Genomic DNA, 25242 nt, shown 5'->3' with positions numbered 1-25242 from the left:
CTGTCCCACCGCTGCCACCTCCCAGGTCCCGCTCTGTTACTTCTTCAGGTTCTTACCGTCTGCGCCAACCCTGGCGAAGCTCCGCGGGTTGCCTTTTGCACTAAGTAATTTTTGGCAAATTTTTAAGTGATTTTTCGGCGGAGTCCTAGTGGCGCTATAATCTCGGACAGGTTATCCCTTCTCTCCCGCTAGATGGATGAGATCAGGCATCACTCGAAAATGGCGCCGAAAGCGCTGAGACTCCTCATTCAAATTCGTTAGAGCCAACCCCGCCGCCCCGGGGCATGCCGGGAACGCGGGCTGCCTCCACAGCTGTCAATACCGCCTCCTAACCCTTCTCTGGCTTTCCCGACACTTCTGCGCATGCGCAAACTCCTACCCCCAACCTCCGCGCCTTGAACATGCGCAGAATCGTCGATGTTCGCCGCTCTCACTTCGCTTCCTCAGTCTCTCCTCCGACCTCCTTTCTTGCGCGTGCGTCCAGCTTCTTTGCTCAGCCGCGGACGTGGAGGAACTGTGGGGACTGTGGGCCCGAGGGTCCATAGATGACTTGTCAGTCGATAGGCATTTATTTTATTGTTCGAAGAAAACAAGTAAGGGTGCAGCCTAGACGAAAAGAAAAATGTTTTATTGCCAGTGTTTAAACTCCTAACAACGGAATGTGTCTCTGAGACCATGTGTATGGATACACGTGTACTTAAAACAGCCCCGCCTGTGTGTAGAGCACTTGCTGTTTGTCAACGCTTTACAGGAACTATTGCACTTAAGCCTCAGAACAACTTTATGAGGTAGGTACTATTATTATTATCGGTTTGCAGACCAGGAAAGCAAAGGTCAGAGAATTTAAGTAATTTGCCCAAGGAGGCACAGGTTGCAAGCACGTGGATAAGTCCGCATCTGTCAGATTCTGGAACCTGGGGTTCTTTCTTGCTGTGCCATCCAACCTGAGCACACACAGGGGGCGTGGTTTCCCCTGCTCAGCAAGTAAGTGTGTGTGTGTGTGTGTGTGTGTGTGTGTGGTGTGGGCGTCCGCGCGCTCTGAAGGATTACTTAAGTGTTGGAGCCCTTGTCGATTCTAAGCTGCCTGTTTCGAAGGTTCTTTCATCGAGTACAGTTTCTCTCACCGTCTCACTTATTCTTAAAACATTCTGCTGTTTTAGGGAGGTGACTGGGTAGTCTTTGGGTATCACTTAGGGTGATTTTTTTTTAAAGGGTGGTAAGGGAACTGAAACTATCGAAGACGGGTTTCCATTGTGCGGCACATTAATAAAGTGATAACAGCTAGATACCACGTACTGACTGCGGTACTGTACTTTGGGTTGGCACGGAGCTAAATAAAGGCTTTACGGATTGATCGTGTTTACTCCTCAAAACACTCCAATTATGTAGGTATTATGGTCATTTTATACACGAGGACACCCGACACTCAGATTAAGAAATCTGCCCCTAAATCTTGGAACTAGTAAGTAGAAAGAAGCACAAAACCTAAGTAAATCTGTGTCCACGTCCCAAAGCTGGGCGCTAAGATAGGACAATGATTGGTGATAAAGTTGTCAGTATTTTAACACCTTCTTTAGAAAACTCTTCTAAGCATTCATATGCTTGGGAGAGTTATCCTCCCCGCCACTAAGCTGGTTAAGATGAAAATGTAAACAAAACAATTGCCATTGATCCTAAATTGTTACATTTTAAGATTATTTTTGACTGGTTAATTTTTTCCTGATCCCAAGTGATAATAACTTTTCTAAAAAATCCAACAGTTTAAAATCTGGGGCATTGCTACATTTTTTCCAGTTTTTGTTGCAAAACAGCTTGTGATGAACCTTAACTGTAGGAGTATACAAAAACATATATCATTGTGAGGGTTAAAGAAGACGATGAATATTGCAGGTGCCTGAAGTACTAAGAAGGAAATAGCAGAAGGCTAGCATGATTTGCATTATTGAGGTACAATTGGAAAAGAAATGGATTTTAATAATTTGAGATCAAGAAGTAACATTGCAAAGTAGTATGTTTATCTTACAGCTCTGGTGTTTCTGTGCACTGGTTAAGTGGGTGGACTAGAACTAAACTGCCTGGATTTGGATATCAGCCCTGCTACTTCCTAGCTTTATAAGTTACTTTTTCTCAGTTTGATCTTTTGTAAAAGGTGTAATGCTAGTATCGCATTGGGTTGTAAGGATGTAAATGAGGTAATATAGTAAAGGCGTTTTAACAGTGGTTGGTATATTACTAAATGTTAGCTACTGTTGTCAGTAATTAACACTAATCTTTTAAAATAGGTTCTTGTGTTTTAAAAAAAGCTAAGTTAGTACCAATAGGAGTTAAACATTTGTGTTCAAAAGCCCCTTAAAATGATAAATCAGCCCGACAAACTATTTTTGCCAAATATGAGTAACAGTCTCTGCTAGAGGAATAAAGATGTTAATTGTTTTATCATTCATAAGAGGATCATATGGAAATGGAATAATTTTATTGCTTTTTCTAATTATTAAAACTAAGGCGGGAAGGGCAAAATCAGGGCAGTATATAAAGTAAAACATAAAGTCAAAACTATCCAAATTTCTGTCATCCAGAGACAAATATATATTCTTTGTTCTTTAAAAATATATCTGTGGTGAGAATTAGCCAGACATAGTCTGGATAAGTGGTATATTTGAGGAACTTATTTGCACAATTGTACTTGAACTTCATGAACTGGCAAATTTTTGATCTAGCCCCCTTGTAGATATAGAATGTCAAGAGACATCTAAAGCGATGATGTTGGTAAATAACATTTACTGAGTACTTACTGTGTGTCAGCTAAGCATGTATATGCATTTTCCTCTTGAATCCTCATACTAACCCTTGAGGTTGGTGTAATTTTCTCCATTTTCCACAGACTAAAGTTTATATGGAGGTCACTTTTAGAAGATTTAAGTCCTGTTTTGTTTAAAATACTATTTAGTAAACCAGAAACCCTTCATAATCTGCTCAATTCACCAAAACAGGAGGAAAACAAAATCTAGTAACATGGTTCCTATGCCTGAACAAAAAGCCCAATTGGAAGATGTTTTGAAAATGTCAAATTTTATGTTTGACCACAAGGGGGTGCAAATAATTGAATTGAATTTTAAAGGAAAAAAAAAGAGTGCTTTTACATCAGATCATCAAATTCACAGGTAAAAACTAGTAAGAAAACTTTCTCCAAACTTTAATACTCCACATAGAGATATACTTTATGAAAAGAAAAAACTCAATTATTAAGGTACTCAATTAGGGTAGAAGTTTCAGCTGTTTTTCATCTTCAATATGGTGAAGTTAATCAACCCTGCCCCACTCCTTTCCACCGACTCCATTTGAGTCTCTGCATACTCTTTACTTGTCCTAACAGTAGAACTGAAGTCATAATTTAAAATCTGAGGTTTTACTTGCAAACTGGAATGCAGTCACCAGCAAATGAATGGTAAATGTGGGTAATGTGGAGAACAGAGGTTTTGTAATTTCAATGCTTTCTTTCCCTCCTGCTGTTTCTAATGAGAAAGTTACAACTGATGGAATGTTGGCTCAACATATTAACTTATTTAGATTAAACTGTGAAAACTATAGGTCTGTTCATCTTTTACAAAAGAATGAAGACTAAAAGAAGAAAACATTTTGAACAATAACTTGAAAATTTAGTATACACTGGAGAATGTTTTAAAACCAATATGCTTAGATGGGTCTTAAAGTAACATTTATTTTCCTGTTGGTCTTGCTTCTCTAAGGTGTATTTAATTTTTAAAAAACCTTTTTGCTTAGAAATAATTTTAAATTTACAGAAAGTTCAAAAATAAAAATTTACTGAACATTCTTATCATTTGCTTGCTCTTGTGGAAAATCTCTCTCACCACATACATGTATATTTATATACAATTTTTTTCTGAACCATTTGACTTAACTTACATACATTGTGATCTGTCCCCCATGAATACTTGAGAGTGTTACATTGGACTAATACTTGAATCTACCTCTACATTCCAGTTTTGTAGGTCAATCCTTGTAGCATTTCCCTCTCCAGTATAGGAGCCAGTCTGGTGTCAGGTACTACAGTTAGTTGTCATGACTCTTTAGCTTCCTTTACTTTGGAACATTTCCAGCCTTTATCTTTTATCACCTTGACATTAAAAAAGTTGTTTTTAATGTTTATTTATTTTTGAGAGAGAGAAACAGAGAGCGAGCGGGAGAGGGGTAGAGAGGGCTGGAGACACAGAATCTGAAGCAACTCCAGGCTCTGAGCTGTCAGCACAGAGCCTGATGCCAGGCTTGAACTCACGAACTGCAAGTGTCAAGATCATGACCTGAGCCGAACCTGGACACTCAATGGAGTGAGCCACTCAGGCACCCTTGACCTTGACATTTTTAAAGAATATAGCTTCTCACTCCACCCCTCTTTTAAATAAAATGTTCCTTATTTGGTTTTTGTCTGATGTTTCCTCATGATTAAATTGGGGTTATATATATATTCTCAACTGGACTACTGCACAGGTGATCACTTCTGGAAACACATGATATCCATCTGTCCCTCATTGATGATAATTAGTTTTGATCACCTGGTCCATATGTGGCCTGAATTTCCCGTTGTATAGTTACTGGTTTTTTTTTCTTCCTGCCAATTAAAAAGCAAATTGTGGGGAAAGATTTGAAGATACATCTTGCTCATCATCAAAACTCCCATTTAAATTTAGAATCAACTATTGCTGATATAATTTTACCATTATGGTTGCAAAATGAGTCCACAAACCTAATACTGTCTCCACATCTACCCATCAGCCCACATAGCATTCTGTGAACAAAGAGCCCTTTCATCCCTATTTTTCTATTTATTATCTGCATTAACTTATGAATTCCTGTTTTTTCCATTCTGTATTTGCTTTGTTTTCTTGAGTTTTACCTATATTTATATGTGTATATTTTGTATACATTTTTTCTGAATCACTTGAAGGTAAGTTACATCATGACCTTTTACTTCTAAGTATTTAAGTCTGTATTTAATTATTTTAGTGTTTAAATTATCCCAGATTAAGCTAGTAGGAGCACCTTTAGCTTGGGTACTATGTCTTTTGATATGCCTACATCATGCTTTTTTTTTTTTTTTTTTTTAGCACTTCCTTACTTTCTAATATAATAAGATGTTCCATGTTTATCTTGTCCTTAACTCTGCCCCAGCTCTGGAATTAACCTTTTCTCTAAGGAAACCTGTTTCCTGTTAGTGCAGAATGGTATTAGAGACCAAGGCTAGGTATGGTTATGCTAAAAGGTTATCTCTGCTTCTTGGATCTTTCATAAAACTGAATTAGGAAAAAATATACATATATACAAATATATATTATATATATACACATAAACAAAAATGTGCATATATACAAATGTGCATACGTTAATATACACAGGTGTATGAATGATGTGGGTTTAATTTTAAGTTATTTTCATTGTAATTATAATTGAGGAGCCATCATAGCAACATTTATAAAGTTCTGAGTGAAGGCAATGAAATCCCAATCCACACAAACCACTCATACAATTTTCATGTTCCCTTTGAGTCAGTAGCTATTTTAAAACGTCATGCTGTGAAACAGTTTTTTTTCTTTTTCCACTTAACATGTTGCAAACATCTGCGAATTACTATATCATTTTACAGTCTTCATTCTAAATTGCTCTACTACGTCACTAGCAGATTCTACCATTCTTCTATTGCTGGACATTTAGGTTATTTTCAATATTTTCCTATTATAAGAAATTCTGAAGTGAACATTTTTATGCATATACCTTTTCTAACTGACTTTCTTATTTATTTGCTTATTTATTGGAAGATTTCCCAGAAGTAGGAATGCCAATTCCCACAGGTAGGTATGTTTTGATGGGTTTGATATGTTCTGGCACACGGATTTAATCAAACATTTATCAAAGTCCATACCAGAATTGTATATATAGACTGCAGGAAGGAACTGAAAGTCTAACAGAAGATAGATAAATTCTCTAAAAATGATAATTTTATAAATATAGAGTAAGTGTATTCCTAAACCAGATCAGAATAAGTGGCTCAGGAAAGCTTTTCGTAAGTAGGGCTGTATCTTGAAGGGTACCTTGATGGAGCCTTAACTGGACTAGGGTTATTCCAGTGTGAAAGAGAGTGTAGAAATAGGCCAGAAAACATTTTAAACATAATCATTGGAGTGTAACGAAACAGAAGTCAGAATGAACCTGCACGTTCCAAAAAATTTGGGTAGTTTGTGTGATTTGCTACTATGTAGCTTTGGAGGAGTAGGAAAAAGTTCAACCTAATCAAGTGGATAGAGCTTAAACCACAAAGGGCCTTGCGTGTTACCTTTATATTGATCCAATTGAAAAATCTTAAACCTGTGAGTAAAATGATCAGAATTATATTTTAGAAGCTCACTTTAACAAGGATACTGGAGAACAGATTAGAAAATGGGAGAGCAGGGGTGCCTGGGTGGCTCTTGGTTAAGTGTGACTCTTAATTTTACCTCAGGTCATAATCTCATTGTTTGTGGGTTTGAGCCCCTCATCCAGCTCTCATAGCGAGAGAGCCTCCTTGGGATTCTCTCTTCTCTCTCTGCCCTTCCCCCTGCTCAGGCTTTCTCTCTCAACTAAACTTAAATTTTTTTATTCCTTTTAATTTTAAAAATGAAAGCAAGAAAAAGAAAATGTGAGAGTAGTGGTCAGTCCTCCAGAGGCTATTGTGGTATCCAGGCAAGCAATAAAGAGTACTTGAAATAAAGAAGTAGAAATGGGAGTAAAATGAAGTACAAAAGGGATTAGATTTATTTATACAGTATTAATATGTAGCCATTTCTAGGTAACTTTTTAGCACCTCTTCTGTATCATGTATTGTGCAAGGTACTGAGCATATATAAGTGGGGGTGACAAAATAGTCACAGTTCTCCCCTTGTGGTGTGGTCTAGTGAGAGAAACAATGTGTAAGTTAATAGTCATACAAATGACAACTGTGGTAAGTACTTCAAAAATACAGATACAATGAAAGTATACACCGTGGAGACCTACCTAACACTGGAGGTTTAAGTAAGACTTTCCTAAGGTGGGACAGTTAAGCTGAGACTTCAGAATTAGCTAGGACAAAAACAAAGGAAGAACATTCTAAGCAAAGAAAGAACATATGTTAATATCCTGAGCAGGAAGGACTGGTAAATTCAGTGTCCATAGGCTAGAGCGGAATAGCCACTCTAGAAGAAGTTGGAAGACTAAAGAGGAAGTTTAGGAGACTTTGTATATGAGAAGAGTGAGAAGGTGGTTTGTCCCAGGACTCCTAGGTTTCTGGTGTGGGCAGCTGAGTAGCTGTGGGTGTCATTTCCTAAGATAAGGAAACTAGGTTTGATGGATTTTGATATATGAAGTATTGATTTTGAGATGTCAGTGGGCTAAGTACATCCCTCCCATCCTCACTTTATAGATAACTTAATATTAGGATTGGGTTTTATTTAGAAGTCTGGAATTTAGGGAAAGCTATGGTTTGCATGTTGTCTATAGATTTACTAGTTGACCAATGGTAGTTTAAACTATGGGATTGGATGAGGTCACTGAGCTATGCACAATGATAAAAATTTTCAACACAGAATCTTGGAGATCATTGGTAGCTACACAAAAAAATTCATTATAAATATTAAAGACAAATGACAAACTGAAAAATATTTTTAACCCATAAAGCAGATACTAAGTTAATATCCTCAATGTATAAAGAGATAAGTCTATAAGAAAAATAGAGAGGTGCCTGGGTAATGCAGTTGGTTAAGCAGCTAACTCTTAACTTTTGATTTTGGCTGAGGGCACAATCTCATGGTTTGTGAGTTTGAGTCCCGTATTGGGCTCTGCATTCATAGTACAGAGCCTGCTTGGGATTCTCTTTCCCTTTCTGTCTGTTCCTACTCTGCCCTCTCCCTCTCTCTCTCTCAAAGATAAATACTAAAAAAAAAAAAAAGAAAAATAGAACAGTTAACAAATATACATTTAACAGAAGAAACACAACAACAACAACAAAAGAATATTTGAAAAAGCAAAACCTGGAAGTGAAAGTAAAGAAGAGGTTTGTAAGTTTTCACCATCTATCTCATTGTTATAGAATTACTTTTTAAAATCAGTAATTGAGGGATGTCTGGGTGGCTCAGTCCGTTAAGCATCTGAATTGGGCTCAGCTCATGATCTCATGGCTCAGGTCATGATCTCATGGTTTGTGGGTTTGAGCCCCGCAATAGGCTCTGCGTTGACAGCTCAGAGCCTGGAGCCTGCTTCAGATTCTCTCTCTCTCTCTACCTCTCCCCCACTCGTGCACACTCTCTCTCTCAAAAATAAACATTAAAATAAAGTAAATAAAATCAATAATTGAGGATATTGTTTTTTGTTTTTTTTTAGTTTATTTCTAGGAGAGAGAGAGAGAGAGACAGCGTGAGCAGGGGAGGGTCAGAGAGAGAGGGAGTCACAGACTGAAACAGGCTCCAGGCTCTGAGCTGGCAGTCAGCACAGAGCCCGACGCGGGGCTCGAACCCATGATGCGAGATCATGACCTAAGCAAAAGTCGGACGCTTAACCGACTAAGCCACCCAGGCGCCCCAAGGATATTGTTAAGAGACTGGAGGGTGCTAATGGATGGATGGGTCGCACAATTCTTATAAATCTACTTTTTTAAAACATTTGCTTCTCTTGTTCATAAAGAATTAGATCCCATTTGCTAGCATGACTTTAGTGTTGTCATCATTGTCGTAAAACTTGAGAGATACGGAGAATTCAATTAGATGATCTTAAGGTATCCAAAGATGCAAAATGAACTAAGTAGTGATGAAAGTTAACTACAATCTTAGTGGTAGGAATTAAATTCCTACCTTAGATGGAGGAATTAAATTATATGTAATTTTAATCTATGAGTTATGCCTGTAAGATTACCACTTTTGGAGGGCTCTGATAATTAACTTCAGTGCCTGGGATGGTAATCCTAACTTGTTTGAGATGACAGTTTTTACCAGTAAGTCATAGTTTTAACTCCAGAAAGATATAAATCAAATATAGAATGATTTATTAAATCAAGCACATAGTATTATAGCTTAGGAATGATCTATGTATTTTAAGTCCCTGTAATGTTTAAGAAAATTAGGCAAATATCTATTTGAATTAAAAAACAGTATTATGAGTAAGTATTATGGAAGTAGTTAGAACAGATCCATACATAACATTTTCAACTCTGATTTAAGGTTATGGAGGTATAAAGGCTTTCTGCCCCCATATGAAGAATTGTTTTGCTTCCATATTCTTGGGCACAGATTATGAGACTGAACTAAAATTCATTTGTAATTAATAATGATTAATATTTACTGAAGTATGAACTTGCCCCTTGCAACCTTTACCAATAAGGATACCTGGAAAAGAATAAATCCACTTACTTCAGCTGTCTACTTTCTAAAATTGTGTGAACATTCTGCCTTTAGATGAAATATTAAACATAATGTTTTAGAATATTATTTTTAAGATATTAGAATCATAGAATCTTATTAGCTAAAACATGCCTCTTTGTAAAAGCTGCCACCCATTGTCAAAGTGCCCCCTCCAGCTACTGAGAATAAATAAGTTCCAACCTATGGGTGATAACTTTTTAAATATGACCACTATTGGGGTTCCCAGCTGGCTCAGTCAGAAGAGCATGTGACTCTTGACCTCACAGTCAGGGTCATGAGTTCTACATGTTGGGTGTAGAGATTACTAAAAACAAAGCTAAATAAACTTAAAAAAAAAGTAATTATGAACACTCTTATCTTTAACCATGAAGACAACTGAATCCCCATCCTCCAGACATCCTTAGTTTCTTTAGTGGCTTCATGATTTTTAAGCCCTTCACCATCTTGTTTTCCTTCTTCTGGTTATGCTGAAGTTTAACAGAGCCCCTCTCAAAAAGTGACACATCCAGAACAGTAAATCATATGCCATATATGGTCTGAAATATACCAACCATTAGTTAAGATTTTGTCCTAGCCATTAAAATGTTTATATTTGGAGAACAGTATAAGATAATAAAAAGGACTTATAAATAATAGAGATGGACCTATTGTTCCTTTATCAAAGGAAAATTGAAGGGTTTTAACAAACTTTACGTTGGGTTAAACTTAAAAATATTAGAACCCATGACTTTCTCAGAGACTTTATTAACTTAGGATGAGCCTTGTCCTAAAAGTTGAGGAGGGCAAGGAACCAGGAATTTATTATCATTTATTTCTTACTTATTTTTAGTAAATAGAAGTAAAGTTGAGACTCTCTGGTCTCTTCGAGATATGACTGAGAATGTATGACGAGTTGTCTGTGGCAGTTGAGCCTCATGCTACATTTCTATTCTTAATATGAAAAAAAATTATTTCTTTCATGTAGTACAAATCGATAGGGAAATGAGAATAAAATATAGCATTCTTTTTTGGCAAAGAAATGCTTATGTGTTTAAAACAAATTAACTTTTTAAGGCAGCTCTGAAGAAGTAATTTTTTTTAAATAGGTGAACCATTTACAGCTCTTGTGCGAACACTTTTTCCTCACTTTTCTTCATCATAGAATTAGGCCCTATGTTTTTAATTTAAGTCCTTTAATTTTTGCTGTTAACATTTAATTTATTTGATGACCCTATACTATTAACTTTTGACCTAGTGAACTCAGGATGGTATATATAGAGTATATATGTAATTTTAACGTAACTCTTAAATAAAAATAAGAGGTTTGAAGTATCATACATACCATTTTTCCCGCTTTTTGGATGATATATTTTATAAACATAATTTGTTTTTTTTTTTTTTTTTTTTTTTACCAATTAGATGTTTATGCCATCGGCAAAACAACTCAAAGCTCATGTGCCTTAACTGCAATATTTTGCAATAAGCTGCAAAACTACTCGTATAGTATGGTAGATACAAAGCTTTTTCCTGACAAGAAATTCTTGTAGCATGTGACTAAATCTAATGATCCTCTCATCTTCCTTTAAAAGGAAAGGAATATAAAATTGAAAGTTCCTAAAGTTTAATCCTTTAGATGTAGAAAATGTTAGTACATATAGTTGTTAATTATGATAAAGTTCAAAAGCTTCTTCTAAGTCACTTGATATAAAAATATTTTATGAATAACTTTAATTTATCCTTGAAACTAGACCTGTGGACTTACTTTTGAAAAACTCCCTCCAGTTACAAACTACATGTGCATTAAAGAATATTTAAAAAAATCAGTAATGCTTTGGAAGGTACTTCTTCTGAAGACCCCCCTAACAATATACCACTTTTTTCCGTCCTTTCCCGGTTGACAAAAGAAGGCTCTACATTTATCTTTTGTGTATTGGTATTATTGAATTACATTCATTTAGCATTATTAAATACTATACTTTGTTCCTCTTCTTCAGGAAAATTGCAGTTTATACTTTGTGGAATATAAGGTTCTATCTTTCAGGCATCAGAAAGCAAAGCAGAAAAGACTCGGGGAGGCAGTGGGACCCCTCTTATCCACCTAGGCTACACTATTATTCCACTAAGCGTAGCTATGAGGATGCCTTCACTTTCATCATTTTGGGAGCATAGATAGGTTGATGGTGTCAATCACAGTAGGATAGGAATAAAAGGAAGCTCAATTTATAGAGAAAACAAAGTTTGTTAGTTTATCTAATTCTGATTTGGTATATGTATATAGGTATGTGTGTGGTATATGGTTTAAAGAAATTCTGGTGAACTAACAAGGTATGAAATTGTATTTCATTATTTAAAATATGAATCCTATTAGTTATCTAACTGTTTAATATCCAGCTTAATAATTATTATGGTTATATTTAAGTATGCCATGTTTACTGTATTCAAAAGTGAATAGATAGTAATGTAACAACTGCTGTATGATAAACACGTAGGTACAGGGGAATAAACCAGGTTTCTGATCTCAGAATAGTGGAGGATATGAAGTTTCTGTATACGCCTTCCTAGTTTGCTAAAAAGATAAAATGGTTGTAATTTCATTATTTTATCTTAGTTTTTGAGAGAGAGAGTGTGAGTGGGAGAGGGGCAGAGAGAATGGGAGACACAGAATCTGAAGCAGGCACCAGGCTTCCAGCATTCAGCATACAGTCCGATGCAGGGCTCAGACTCACCAACCAACAGTGAGATCATGACCTGAGCAGAAGTCAGATGCTTCACCTACTGAGCCATCCAGGTGCCCCTGTAATTTCATAATTTAAATACTAGGGGAAATGTTGTAAAATGTGCTCTATTTATTTAAGTGAATGAAAGTAGTTTTGTGTGGTTTTACAGTCATGGGGGGAGATAATGAGATTTTGGACCAGGGAGTAATGGTTGGAATAGAGATGAGGAAGAATCTAGAATGACTCCCTAGTTCCTGGCTTGTAGACTACAATAGTGGTATAATTAACCAGGATAGAGGCAAATGGAGGAAGGCCAGGGATTTTGGTTTACATGTATGTGTGTATAAGGGTGTGGAATAGAAAACTGGGAAAGGGGAAAGAGATGAAATGGTCAGTGAAGACATACTGAATATGGAAGACTGTCACTGGGATATCCATATAGAGAAGTTCAGTAGGGAGCTCAGCATGTGCATCTGAGTCTTAGGAGAAAGGCCGGGACTAGAGTGGGTGTAATTAAGAAATGACCACTCAGAAGTGGACTTTGAAAATTTGGGGGAACTGGATGCCATTGCTCATAGAGACTGAATATAGTGAGAGGAAATGAGAGCTAACATTATTAAAAGGGCAGAGTAAGAGAAGGCAGCAAATTTTTTTTTAAGAATAACTACCAGAAGGATGGAAGGGGACACCAACAGATCTCAGTGTTCTAGAAGCCAATGGGAGAGATGATTCAGAAAAAAAGGAGTTACGGGGCGCCTGGGTGGCTTAGTCGGTTAAGCGTCCGACTTTCGCTTGGGTCATGATCTCACGGTTCGTGGGTTCGAGCCCCGCGTTGGGCTCTGTGCTGACTGCCAGCTCGAAGCCTGGAGCCTGTTTCAGAGTCTGTGTCTCCCTCTCTCTCTGACCCTCCCCTGCTCACGCTGTCTCTCTCTCTCTCTCTCCTANTGACTGCCAGCTCGAAGCCTGGAGCCTGTTTCAGAGTCTGTGTCTCCCTCTCTCTCTGACCCTCCCCTGCTCACGCTGTCTCTCTCTCTCTCTCTCCTAGACATAAAATAAAAATATAAAAAAAAAAAAAAAAAAAAAGAAAAAGAAAAAAAGGAGTTAGGATTATCAGAAGATAAAGACAGGTCAAGTAAATTGAAAAAGATCATAGGATTTGGCAATTATGTCATTAATGTTTGCCAGGACGCTTTCAATATACTGATGGTGGCAGAATTCCATGTTAGGTTGAAAAGTATTTTAAATTGAGAAAAATTGCAACAGATTTATATTATTTCAAGGCTCTTCATTTCTTCTTCAAAACAGAAATAAAGGATTATTGTAGGGAGTAGCTTATAGAATTGAGGAGGAGATTCTACAGTGAAGAGAGTTTAGTATTTATAAAATGTGGGGAGAGTCAGCAAACAGAAGAGATTAGAAAGAAGGAGGGATAAAGGTAAATAAAGAAAGATCTATAGGAGATTAGGGAATGTGGGATCAAGGGTGCAGTAAAGGAGTTGACCTGGAAGAAAATGATACTTTCTCTGAAATTAGAAGAAAGGAGGTGAAGATAATTAAATGTATAACTTATAAGTGTGGAGCAAGAAGGTTAGGAGGTACATAGCTTATAGTTTTGATTTTTTTTTTTCTCGTAAAGGAGACATAAAAGAAGGCATAGGGGAAGTAGCAAGTTTAAGTTGAAGTAAGGTGGCATAAAATATGTGTCTTAAGGAAGGGAGAGGGAGTTAGCCAGGGGCAAGGTTATTAGCAGGAGAGACTGATGTATCTGAAACTAAGATAGGAAAAGATATGAAGCTATGCTGGAGATCATGGTCCGAAATATAAAAAAGGGAATAGTTGAGGAATAGAGGTTAAAATAAGGTAAGGCAGGTGTTTAGAGAGTAAGGGAGTAAAAAAATTGGAATGATATGTGGTGTGGTCAGAGATCAATTATACTGGAGTCTAAGGCTGTGGAACAATTTCTTGATGACCAGAAGGTTGAATGTGTGGCTCTGGGTATGGACCACTGGATGAATGGTTGTAAGCTAGTGGAGTCAGAATTCAAGGTTGTTGTTGGATAGGTTGCCCATATGGACACTGAAGTGGCACATGATGACAGGAAATGCAGGGGAGGCAGATACTGAAAGCCAAGTGCCAAAGTCCACTCTGAATAAGAAGGGAATGACTGGGCAATAAAGTAATGAGAATGAAAGAGAAGAATAAAAAATTTCCAAGATTGTTGATTATGCCTTTTCTTTCTCTCTCACAAATTAAGAGTCATGAGGCATGGACTATGCCTTATTTAATATTGCAAATATTTGTTGATTAATGGGTAAACAAATGATTGCCTCATCATTTTGAATAAGTATTCATGTTGAATTAGTATTTTTGGAAACTTTGGGGTTTTTCTTATTACCAGCAGTTGATACTAAATAATATACAGCAAGATGAGCAAGATGTAGGAAAGAAATTCATAATCCAAACCCAGAAATAACCTTAGCCCCTTTTATTAAATTTTCATACCTGTTTATTGTTCATCCTAGCAATAAATATTCAGCTATAATATTCTTTAATGGCAAAGTAAGTATTCCACATAGAATAAGGATGTACCATAACTTAAGCAGTATCTTATTTAGGAATATTATATGTATTTTTAAAAGGGACAATCTAACAGTTAAATTTTTGCTTTATTTTATTTATTTCCTTAGGATGCAATCTTAGAAGTAGATTTTCTGGTAGGGTTTTCATAGCCAGCTTATTTTTCTTTGTTTTAGGTCTTTTTCTAACAGGCTTGTTTATGTATATTCTTATTTAATCCCAGATTGGATTCGGGAAATTGGACAGTGTTGCAGGTACTGAATGATGTAGGCATGCTGATGTCCACAAAAGTGAGAACTGGTAAGTAATGTCCTTCACAGGAATAATGATGGATTTTTTTTAAGTTTATTTATTTATTTTGAGAGAGAGTGCCCTTGTGCGTGGGTGAGGGGCAGAGAGAGAGAGGAAGAGAAAGAATACCAAGCAGGTGTCAGAGCAGAGCCCAATAGGGGACTTGATTCCACAACTCGAGATCATGACCTAAGCTGAAATCAAGTCAGACACTTAACTGACTGAGTCACCCAGGCACCCCAACGATGGGTATTTAAAAACTTGGAGTTAAGTTTACTTTTCATGAGCACACTAAGAAATGATTCATGAGCTGAATAACAGAATATAGTGGTCAATTCAGAAATGCATATTCAAATTAAATAAAAACTTCTATGAATAACCTACATATTTGTTGACAGCATCCAATTTTAGGAGACGTTTTAATAAATCATGAATAATCATCAAAAGTTCATAGCTTCTCAAACTTTTTCATAAAAGTATGGTTAATAATAGAGAAAAGTGAATAATTGCCCTAGAACACTTGATCCCATACTAGAAGTTTGCTTAGTTTCTTGTCTTAAATTTAATATAAATGTTGCATTATATACCACAGTAGCCTTGTGTTTAGTATAAATATGCTTATAAATTCTTTTAAAATCCTGGAGTATAAAATTGGTATCTAAGAAGATGCCGCATGTTTACTCACTGGCTTTTAACACCCTGGCATATTATAAGTTTCCTTTGTCCTAAACTAGACTTTTAGAGGCAAAGTTCTAGGTTATTTATGGTTGTACAATATGCTCCTTTTCTGTTTTCAAGTTTAGCCCAGGTTATGTATAGTGTTTGGTAGGGAGTAGATTAATTGATGATTACTCACTTTGAACCTGGAAGTGTTGTAAAGACTGAAAATTCACAGAATGAAAATTCAGTATCAGTCTGCCAACAGACTATACTACAAGGATATTAAAGGAAGTCATTCAGACAGAAAGGAAATACCAGATGGAAATACAGATCTGCACCGAGGAATGATGAGCACTGGAAAAGGTAACTACGTGGGCAAATGTGTACTTTTTTACCCATTTAATTCTCTTTTAAGATAACTATTTAAACAAAAATAATAGCAGTGTATTGTGGAATTTATAATATGCATTAGTAAATACATGTCAACAATAGCATAAACCAGGAGGAGAAAAATACAAATAAGATATTATAAGTTCTTTTATTATATGTGAAGTGGTATAAATTTGCTTGAAAGTAGATTGTGATAAATTAAACATGTAGACTATAAACCCTAAAGCAACCAGTAGAATAATAACAAAACAACAAAATGGCTAATAAGTCAAAGGACAAAAAGTGGAATCATAAAAAAGTACTCAATCCAGGGGTACCTGGGTGGCTCAGTTGGTTAAGTATCTGACTTTTGGTTTTGGCTCAGGTCATGATCTCACAGTTTGTGAGTTTGAGCCCATGTGCGCTCAGTGCTGACAGGGCTGAGCCTACTGAGATTCCCTCTCTCCTTTCTCTGCCCTTTCTCTACTTCTCTCTCTCAAAAGAAATAAATAAACTTAAAAAAAAAAAGTACTCAATCCAAAAGAAGGCAGAAAAAGGAGAAAAGGAACAGTGAACAGATGGAACACAGAACAAATGGAACAAATGGAAAATCAGCAAGATGAAGGGTGCCTAGGTGGCTCAGTTGGTTGAGTTTTTGACTCTTGATCTCAGCTCAAGTCATAATCTCACGGTTTGTGGGATATAGCCCTGTGTTGGGCTCTGTGCTGGCAGCATGGAGCCTGCTTGGGATTCTCTCTCTCCCTCTCTCTGCCCTGCCTCTGCTCATGCTCTCTCTCTCAAAATAAAAAAATAAAACATTTAAAAAAATAGCAAGACGATTCTTAAATCTAATTATATCAATAATCACATTAAATGTAAATGATTTAAATATTCCAATCAAATGGTCGAGATTGTCAGGTTGGATAGAAAGTAAGACCCAACATACTTTACAGATAAAGAAACAAAAATGTTAAGAATGAAAGAATGATAAAAGATATACCATACTGATGCTGACATTAGTCAAGAAACAGGTGGAGTGGTATTAACATAGTAGAAACAAAGTAAGATTTCAGAGCAAAGAATATTACGAGGGGTAAGGAAAGCCATTTTGTTATAATAAGGCAGTTAATTAAGAGGATGTGATAATGCTAAATGTTTATGCCCCAAATAAAAAGAGGTTCACAATACATGAAGCAAAAACTGATAGAACTGTAAGAAGAAATAGACAAATCTATAATTACAGTCAGAGATTTTAATAGTTGCTTCAATGATTAAATAATTCAGCAAGAATTAAATTATTAAGTAATAATCCTCTTAAATAATTGCTAGGACAAGTTGAAACATAGCAAGGACATAGTAAACTCAAAACTATCCACCAGTATGCTCAATTGACTTTTTTAGAACATTCCACTAACAAAAGAATGCACATTCTCTTTAAAAACAGTACATGAAACATTTACCCAGAGAGACCATATTTCTGGCTAGGGGTTAGCAAACAATGACTGTAGGGCCAAATCTAACTTGGTTTTATATAGCCTATGAACTAAGAATGGTTTTCACATTTTGAAAGGTTTCTTTAAAAAGAAAAGAAAATATGTAACAGGAGAGACTGCGTGTGACCCATAAAGCTTAAACTATTTACTGTCTGACCCTTTAGAGAAAAAGTTTGCCAGTCTCTGTTTTAGACCATAAAATATGTCTCAATATATTTTAGAGGATTTAAGTCATGCAAAGTATGTCCTCTCACCACAATGGAATTAAATTAGAAATCAATAACAGAAAGCTAACTGGAAAATCCCCAAATGTTTGGAAACTAAATCACATGCTTCTGTGTAACCCACTGATTAAAGAAGAGATCCAAGGTGAAATTAGAAAGTATTTTGACCTGAAGGAAAATAAAAATACAACATATCTTAATTTATATAAATGAACTGCCTACATTAAAAAATACAAAAAAATCTCAAAGCAATGACCTAACTTCCACCTTAAGAAACTAGAAAATAAGAACTAATTAAACACAAAAAATCAAAAGAAATGAGATAATAAAGGTCAAGGTGGAAATTAATAGAAAATAAAGATTAGTTGAGAATACCTAAGGAATCAAAACCTGGTTGTTTGAGATCAATAAAATTGATAAACTTTTGGCTAGACTGGTTAGGGAAAAAAAAGAGAAGACATTAATCAGGAATCCCAATGTCAGGAATGAAAGAGGTGACATCATTACAAATTCTACAGATATGTAGAGGATAATAAATATTATGAACAACTTTAGGCAAAAAAAATGAACAACTTTGATGAAACGGCTGAATTCCCTGAAAGACATAAACTACCAAAGCTGACTCAAGAAGAAATATATAACCCAAATGGTTCTATATTTATTTCCCCAAAATTGAACTTTTAGTTTAAAACATTCTTGTAAAGAAAAATTCTGGTCCATAGGATTTTACTGGTGAATACTTAAAATATTTAGAGAAAAAAATACCAATCACTTTAAGCTCTTCCACAAAAGAAAAGAGAAAGGAATGTTTTTAGGTTTGTTTTTTGAGGCCAGAATTACCCTGATACCGAAGCCACACAAAGGCATTACAAGAAAAGAAAACTCTGGACAATTTCCCTCATGAACACAGACGTAAAAAATTCTAGACAAAATTTTCTTAAATCCAACAATATATAAGAAGGATAATATTATTGTGGGGCAGGATTTATCCCAAGAGTATAAGATTGGTTTAATATTCAAAAATCAATCATTATAACTTACCACATTAATCTAAAAAAGAAAAACTGATCATCTCAATAGGTGCAGGAAAAACCATCTGACGAAATCCAATTTTTGTTCCCAATTAAAAAATCAGCAACTTGGAATGGAAGGGTACTTCTTCAACCACGTGAAGCACATTATAGAAAACCTACAGATAATCTCATGCCTACTGGTGAAAGACTGCATGCTTTCCCTGTAAGTTCAGGACAACAGAGTAATGTCTCTTCCTACCACTTTTATTGGCAGAACCCATGGAAGTCTGCCAGTGCAATCAGGCAAGAAAAGAAAAACACATTCAGATTGGAAAGGAAGAAATAAAACTGACATAATCATCCATCTGTTCCACTTGGTGGAATCTATAAAACCTACTAGAACTAATAGGTAAGTGCAGCAAATTGCAGGATACAAGATAAATATACAATAGTCATTTGTATTTCTTTATTTGAGCAACAAACAACTGAAAATGGAAATACAAAAATAAAAAGTCTTTACAGTAGCATAAAAAATATGAAATACTCAGGAATAAATTTGTTCAAAGACACAAAAGACCTTTACACTAAAAACTGCAAATATTGTTAGGAAAGTAAAGACAACTTAAATAATTGGACAGATTAACCTGCCATTTCTCCTTAAATTGATATGTAGGTGCAACACAATCCAAATCCAAATCCCAATAGGTTTAAAAAGAAACTAGGAAAGAAACTTACAAACTGATTCTAAAATTCATATAGAAATGCAAAGATCTGGAATAGCCCTGTTAACTTTAATAGCAAGAACAAAATTGGAGGACTGACACTACCTAACTTTAAGACTTATTAAATATCTATAGTAATCAAAACAGAGTGGTATTAGTGTAAAAACAGACAAATGGATTAATGAAACAGAATGCAGGGTCCAGAAATTGACCCACATAAGGACAACAGATTTTTTTTTTTAAATTTTTTTTAATGTTTTATTTATTCCTGAGAGAGAGACTGCGTGAGCAGGGGAGGGTCAGAGAGAGAGGGAGATACAGAATCTGAAGCAGGCTCCAGGCTCTGAGCTAACTGTCAGCACAGAGCCCGATGTGGGGCTCGAACCCATGAACCGCTGTGAGATCATGACCTGAGCCGAAGTCAGAGGCTCAACTGACTGAGCCACTCAGGCGCCCCAAGGACAACAGATTTTTGACAAAGTGCAAAGGTAATTCAATGAAGAAAGAATTGTTTTTAACACATTGTGCTTAGAAGAACTGGATATCCACATATAAAAATAGGAACTTTGATTCACATCTCAGACCATGTACAAAGATTTACCCCAAATTGATCACAAACCTAAATGTAAAGCTTTAAATTACTATTAATTTCTGGAGGAGGAGCACCTGGGTGGCTCCGTTGAGCATCCGACTTTGGCTCAGGTCATGATCTCACAGTTCATGAGTTGGAGCCGCACGTTGGGCTCTGTGCTGACAGCTCAGAACCTGGAGCCTGCTTCAGATTCCGTGTCTCCTTTTCTCTGCCTCTCCCCTGCTTGTGCTCTGTCTCTCTGTCTCTCAAAACTGAATAAACTTAAAAAAATTGTTTTTTAAATTTCTGGAGGACAGCGTTAAGAAAATTTTTGTGACTCTGAGTTACAGAAAGATTTTTTAGATGTGACAAAGTCACAGTCTACAAAGGAACAAATCGAGAGATTGGACTTAACCACATTTTTACAAACTCTGTTCTTTAAAATACACTGCTAAAGAAGACAAGTCCCAGCCTGAGAGAAATATTTGCAAAGCATGTAATAAAGGATTTGTATCAAGAACGTAACAAACTCTCAGCGTGCCTGGCTGGCTCAGTTGTAGAGCTTTTGACTCTTAATCTTGGGGTCATGCGTTCAAGCCCCACGTTGGCCATTGGCCATAGATATCACTTAAATAAATTAAGGTTTTAAAAAATGTAACAAACTCTCAAAATTCAACAATGAGAAAACAAGTCTCAAAAAAGTGGGCAAAAGACTTGGACAATAACTTCACCAAACAGATACCCACATAGCAAATAAGCACATGGAAAGATGTTCAACTTTATTTAACCTCATTAATCTTAGGGAAACACAGAGTAAAACCATGATGGAGAAACTGGCATATACAAAATATGTATACATATCTTTTAGAATGGCTAAAATGAAAAGTGTTGTTAAGGATGTGGAGGAATTAGAACTTTGATATACTCCTAGTAGGGATATAAAATGATATAATCAGTTTGGAAACAGTTTGGCAGTTTCTTGAAAAGTATTTCATTCTAGGTATTTCCCCAAGAAAATAAAGCATATGTTCCTATAGAGATCTGTACATGAATGTTCATGTTGCTTTCTTTTTAACAGTCTCTAATTTGAAATGACCCAAATGTCCATCAAGAGATAAATGGATAAATTGTGATATATTTTTGCAATGTAATACTCAGCATTAAAAGGTAATGAAGTATTGTTATATACAACAGTATGGATGAATCTAAAAACAGTATTCTGAGTGACCAAAGGAAAGAAAATATAAAACTCTAGAAAATGCAAACTAAAAACAAAAGGCAGAGAGCCCAGTCGTTGCTTGGGGAGAGAGGTACTAGGAGAGAGGGATTATAAAAGTGGGGGATTATAAAAAGGCAGGGGAAATTCTTAGGCTTGATGGATATGTTCATTCTTATTCTGGTGATGGTTTCAGAGGGATAAATTGAAACATTTGATGTTTAAACTTATCAACTGTATCAATTGTACATGTTAAAAGTTATCGGTTGTCAGTGAAGAAATGGGCAGAAGATATGAACAGACACTTCTCCAAAGAGGACATCCAGATGGCCAACAGACACATGAAACGATGCTCAGCATCGCTCCTCATCACGGAAATACAAATCAAAACCACACTGAGATACCACCTCACACCAGTCAGAGTGGCTAAAATGAGCCAATCAGAGAACTCGAGATGCTGGCGAGGATGTGGAGAAACGGGCACCCTCCTACACTGTTGGTGGGAATGTAAACTGGTACAGCCCCTCTGGAAAACAGTGTGGAGGTTCCTCAGGAAACTAACAATAGAACTCCCCTATGACCCAGCAATAGCACTGCTAGGAATTTACCCAAGGGATACAGAAATGCTGATGCATAGGAGCACATGTACCCCAATGTTCATAGCAGCACTCTCCACAATAGCTAAAACATGGAAAGAGCCTAAGTGTCCATCAACAGATGAATGGATCAAGAAGATGTGGTTTATCTATACCATGGAATACTACATGCAATGAGAAACAATGAAATCTGGCCATGTGTAGCAACATGGATGGACCTTGAGGGTGTTATGCTGAGCGAAATAAGTCAGGCAGAGAAGGACAAATATCATATGTGTGCACTTATAGGAGGACTAGGAGGAACTTAACAGAGGACCAACCGGGAAAAGAAGGGTGGAAATGGTGGGGGAAAGGGAGAGAGGCAAACCATGAGAGACTCTTGAATGCTGACAAAAACTGAGGACTGATGGAGGGGGGGGGAGGAGGGATGGGCATGGAGGAGGGCACTTGTGGGGATGAGCACTGGGTGTTATGTGGAAACTAATTTGACAATAAACTATTTGTAAAAAAAAAAAAAAGAATTATAAAAATAAAAAAAATTAAAAAAAATAAAATAAAATACAAATGTAAAAAAAAAAGTTATCGGTTGTACACCTTAAGTATGTGCAGTTTATTGGATATCAATTCTACCTTAGTAAAATTTTATTAAGCTAAATACATTTAAACGTATATTGGGAAAATAACTTCAATTGAAATATAAAAGGGAATTAACATTTATTAGAAGCATACTAAGGGGCAAGTACTAGGTAGGTGCTTTAAGTAAGAATTAAGGTATATGTAAATATATCATTTTCTATATGCATGTTAAATGCATTAAGGTGTTGGAGCCACCTGGATTGCTTAGTTGGTTGAGCCACTTACTCTTGATTTCGGCTCAGATCATGATCTCAGGGTCATGGATCAAGCCTCATGTTGGGCTCGGAGCCTGCTTAAGATTCTCTCTCCCTCTACCCCTTTCCCCCATTCCTGTGCTCGCTCTCTCTCAAATAGAAAAAAAAAATAATATACTAAGGTGTTAAGTCCTCACAATGCTTTGAGGTATAGGGACTATTATTATCTTTATTATACAGATGAGGAAAATGAGGCATTAAGTCTCACAACTTCTGAGTGAGGGAGCTGAGATTTGAACCTGGAAAGTCTTATTTTAATAGATCTTCATGACATCAATTAGGCGGTAGAGTTTTAGTTACAGTTTACAAAATGAAAGAACTGTGACTCACAAAGGCAGCAAATTTTCCAGAGTTACAGAATTTGTAAGTTAGGTCAAGATTTAAACTCAAATTTGTTTTATTCCAGAATATATACTCTTCTATACTAGATTGCTTCCATTTAGATTTGTGGTTAAATAGCAGGACTGATGCTATAATTCTACTGATAACTAATAGCTCAGACTATGATCCACTTCTCCCGTAGCCTTTTTACCACTCAATGTGTTGTCTGGCATGTTTGTTGACTATAGGTTAGAAGTTATATATAGATATATAGCATCAATAATCAAAAACTATTTATTGCTTTGTCTTGACAATCCCATTTTCAATATTCATAGTGTAGCTGTTTCTCTTGAAACTAAGAAATTCAATGTGTGACTTTGAAGGATCTTTTCAGGCTAATATTAAAGCTAGTAACTTGTCAATGCACTTCTATAAGTAGAATTAAACAGATGTGTTCCTATATCCCTAAAATTGAATTGGAGGAATTTTTTGCTTTTCCATGAAATCTTCCTTTCCTGTGAGCGTGTGTGTGTGTGTGTGTGTGTGTGTGTGTTTTAGATTATGGTTACTAGTGTAGGAGATATGCCCATTTAATTCAAAGGTCTTAAGTGTCAAGTTTGTATTCTAGGCGATTGTGTTATGCTGCATTGCATTACATTGCCTTGCCTTGTATTGCATTACAGCCTTTTGGTATTTTCCTTAGTCCCCTTCATGTCTTACCCCTTTTCCCACTAGCTTATACATAACATAAAACACTTTTCATCAAACACTCTGTAGAGAAGTATTGCTAGGTGAATAAGGAACATCTGATTGACTAAAAAAAAGGGGGATATAAATAGAATCTCCTTTCCTTTCAGTGATTCCACCTAGAAGGAAAGGAGAAGAGCAGAACCTTCAGGAATTGAATCACAACCTAGACATCTACTGAATGGGAGAGTGTTGCTAGGAAGACACTGATTATATAATAACCAATGGAAAGATAAAAGGAGACATAAAATTCAACGTTTTGCTTTCTTTCCCTTTTTGCTTTTCACCCACTTCAGTTGGGAATCTTTATGTATGCAGTATTTATTTTGTTTGTGTTATCCCGGTCATTATAAAGTTATCTAGGAGACTAGGAGAGCTGACCAACAGATGGGAAAAAAGCAGTTTGTTCTGACTGCAGTGACCAAAGGAGTTCAATGCACCAAACATCTTTCTCCCATTTAGAAAACATCCTAGCGTTTAAGGCCTTCTACTACAAGCCCATTACTAGTTCTTTTCCTTTCTCTTTCATTTCTCTCTACTCTCATATTTGTGTTGTCTGTTCTTATTCAAGTATCATGCCTGGGAAATGAAATGCCTGTGGCTGCTCTGCAATAGTTTTGTGGATTGCTCTATCCTCATTGCTGTCAACAGTGCCTAGCACATGGCACATAGTGAGAACTCAATAAATATTTGCTGAATGAATGAATGGTTACCTTTTCTCTCTGGCAATCCAAATCCATTACCACTTTAAAAACTCTACATGAAATTTACCCTTTCCAGTGAACCTCTATCCATTATCAATCTAGTTTTAAATCACTTCATTTTCCACATCCCCTTAGCAATTATTTATAGTCTGCATTTGATTAATATACTTACTATGTTTCTTCTCAGACACTCCCACATCCTTTTTACATGCTAGATTTTCAATTAAAGTACATCAAATTTTATATATTGTATATGCTGCTCAACAGTGCCTCATGTGCGGTAGAAAGCTAGACACTCAATAGATGGGCAGTCTACCTCCTTTTAAGACATTCTGTAAGTCATGGTGATCTTCCTTGAATAGGAGTTTAGATATATAGATAAGTTCTATTTTTTGCTATTTCACTGTATATTGTGTGATTTTGAGTAAAACCATTCCTTCAGTGCTTAGTTTAAGAATAAATTAAGAAACAGTTTCCAAAGCAAAAACATCTTAAAGTTATAGAAGAATCTACATATTGGTACATTTCTCCAGAAATACTTAATGTAATATAAAAGTTCTGGCTGGTCGGGGCACCTGGGTGGCTCAGTTGGTTAAGCATCTGACTTCAGCTCAGGTCATGATCTCATGGTTCATGAGTTCAAGCCCCACATTGGGCTCACTGCTGTCAGCACAGAGCCTGCTTTGGATTCTCTGTCTCCCCCCCCCCCCCC

General features: G+C 36.2%; 1 long non-coding RNA gene across 2 annotated transcripts in view; it reads left to right on the top strand.

The window, feature by feature from the left end:
• The first annotated feature begins 598 nt into the window (after nt 1–598).
• LOC120245222 overlaps nt 599–25242 on the top strand; it is a 35393-nt gene continuing 10749 nt past the window's right edge. For both annotated transcript variants that reach the window (XR_005531732.1, XR_005531733.1), the window contains exons 1-2: nt 599–788; nt 14937–15013. This is a non-coding gene — a long non-coding RNA (uncharacterized LOC120245222). The remainder of the gene's footprint in view (nt 789–14936; nt 15014–25242) is intronic.

This window comes from Hyaena hyaena, unplaced genomic scaffold (genome assembly GCF_003009895.1).
Source record: "Hyaena hyaena isolate Hyena2069 unplaced genomic scaffold, ASM300989v1 scaffold_410, whole genome shotgun sequence".
NCBI lineage: Eukaryota > Metazoa > Chordata > Mammalia > Carnivora > Hyaenidae > Hyaena > Hyaena hyaena.
The sequence above is the reverse complement of the archived record's forward strand: the minus strand, read 5'-3'. Positions and strand labels throughout refer to the sequence as shown.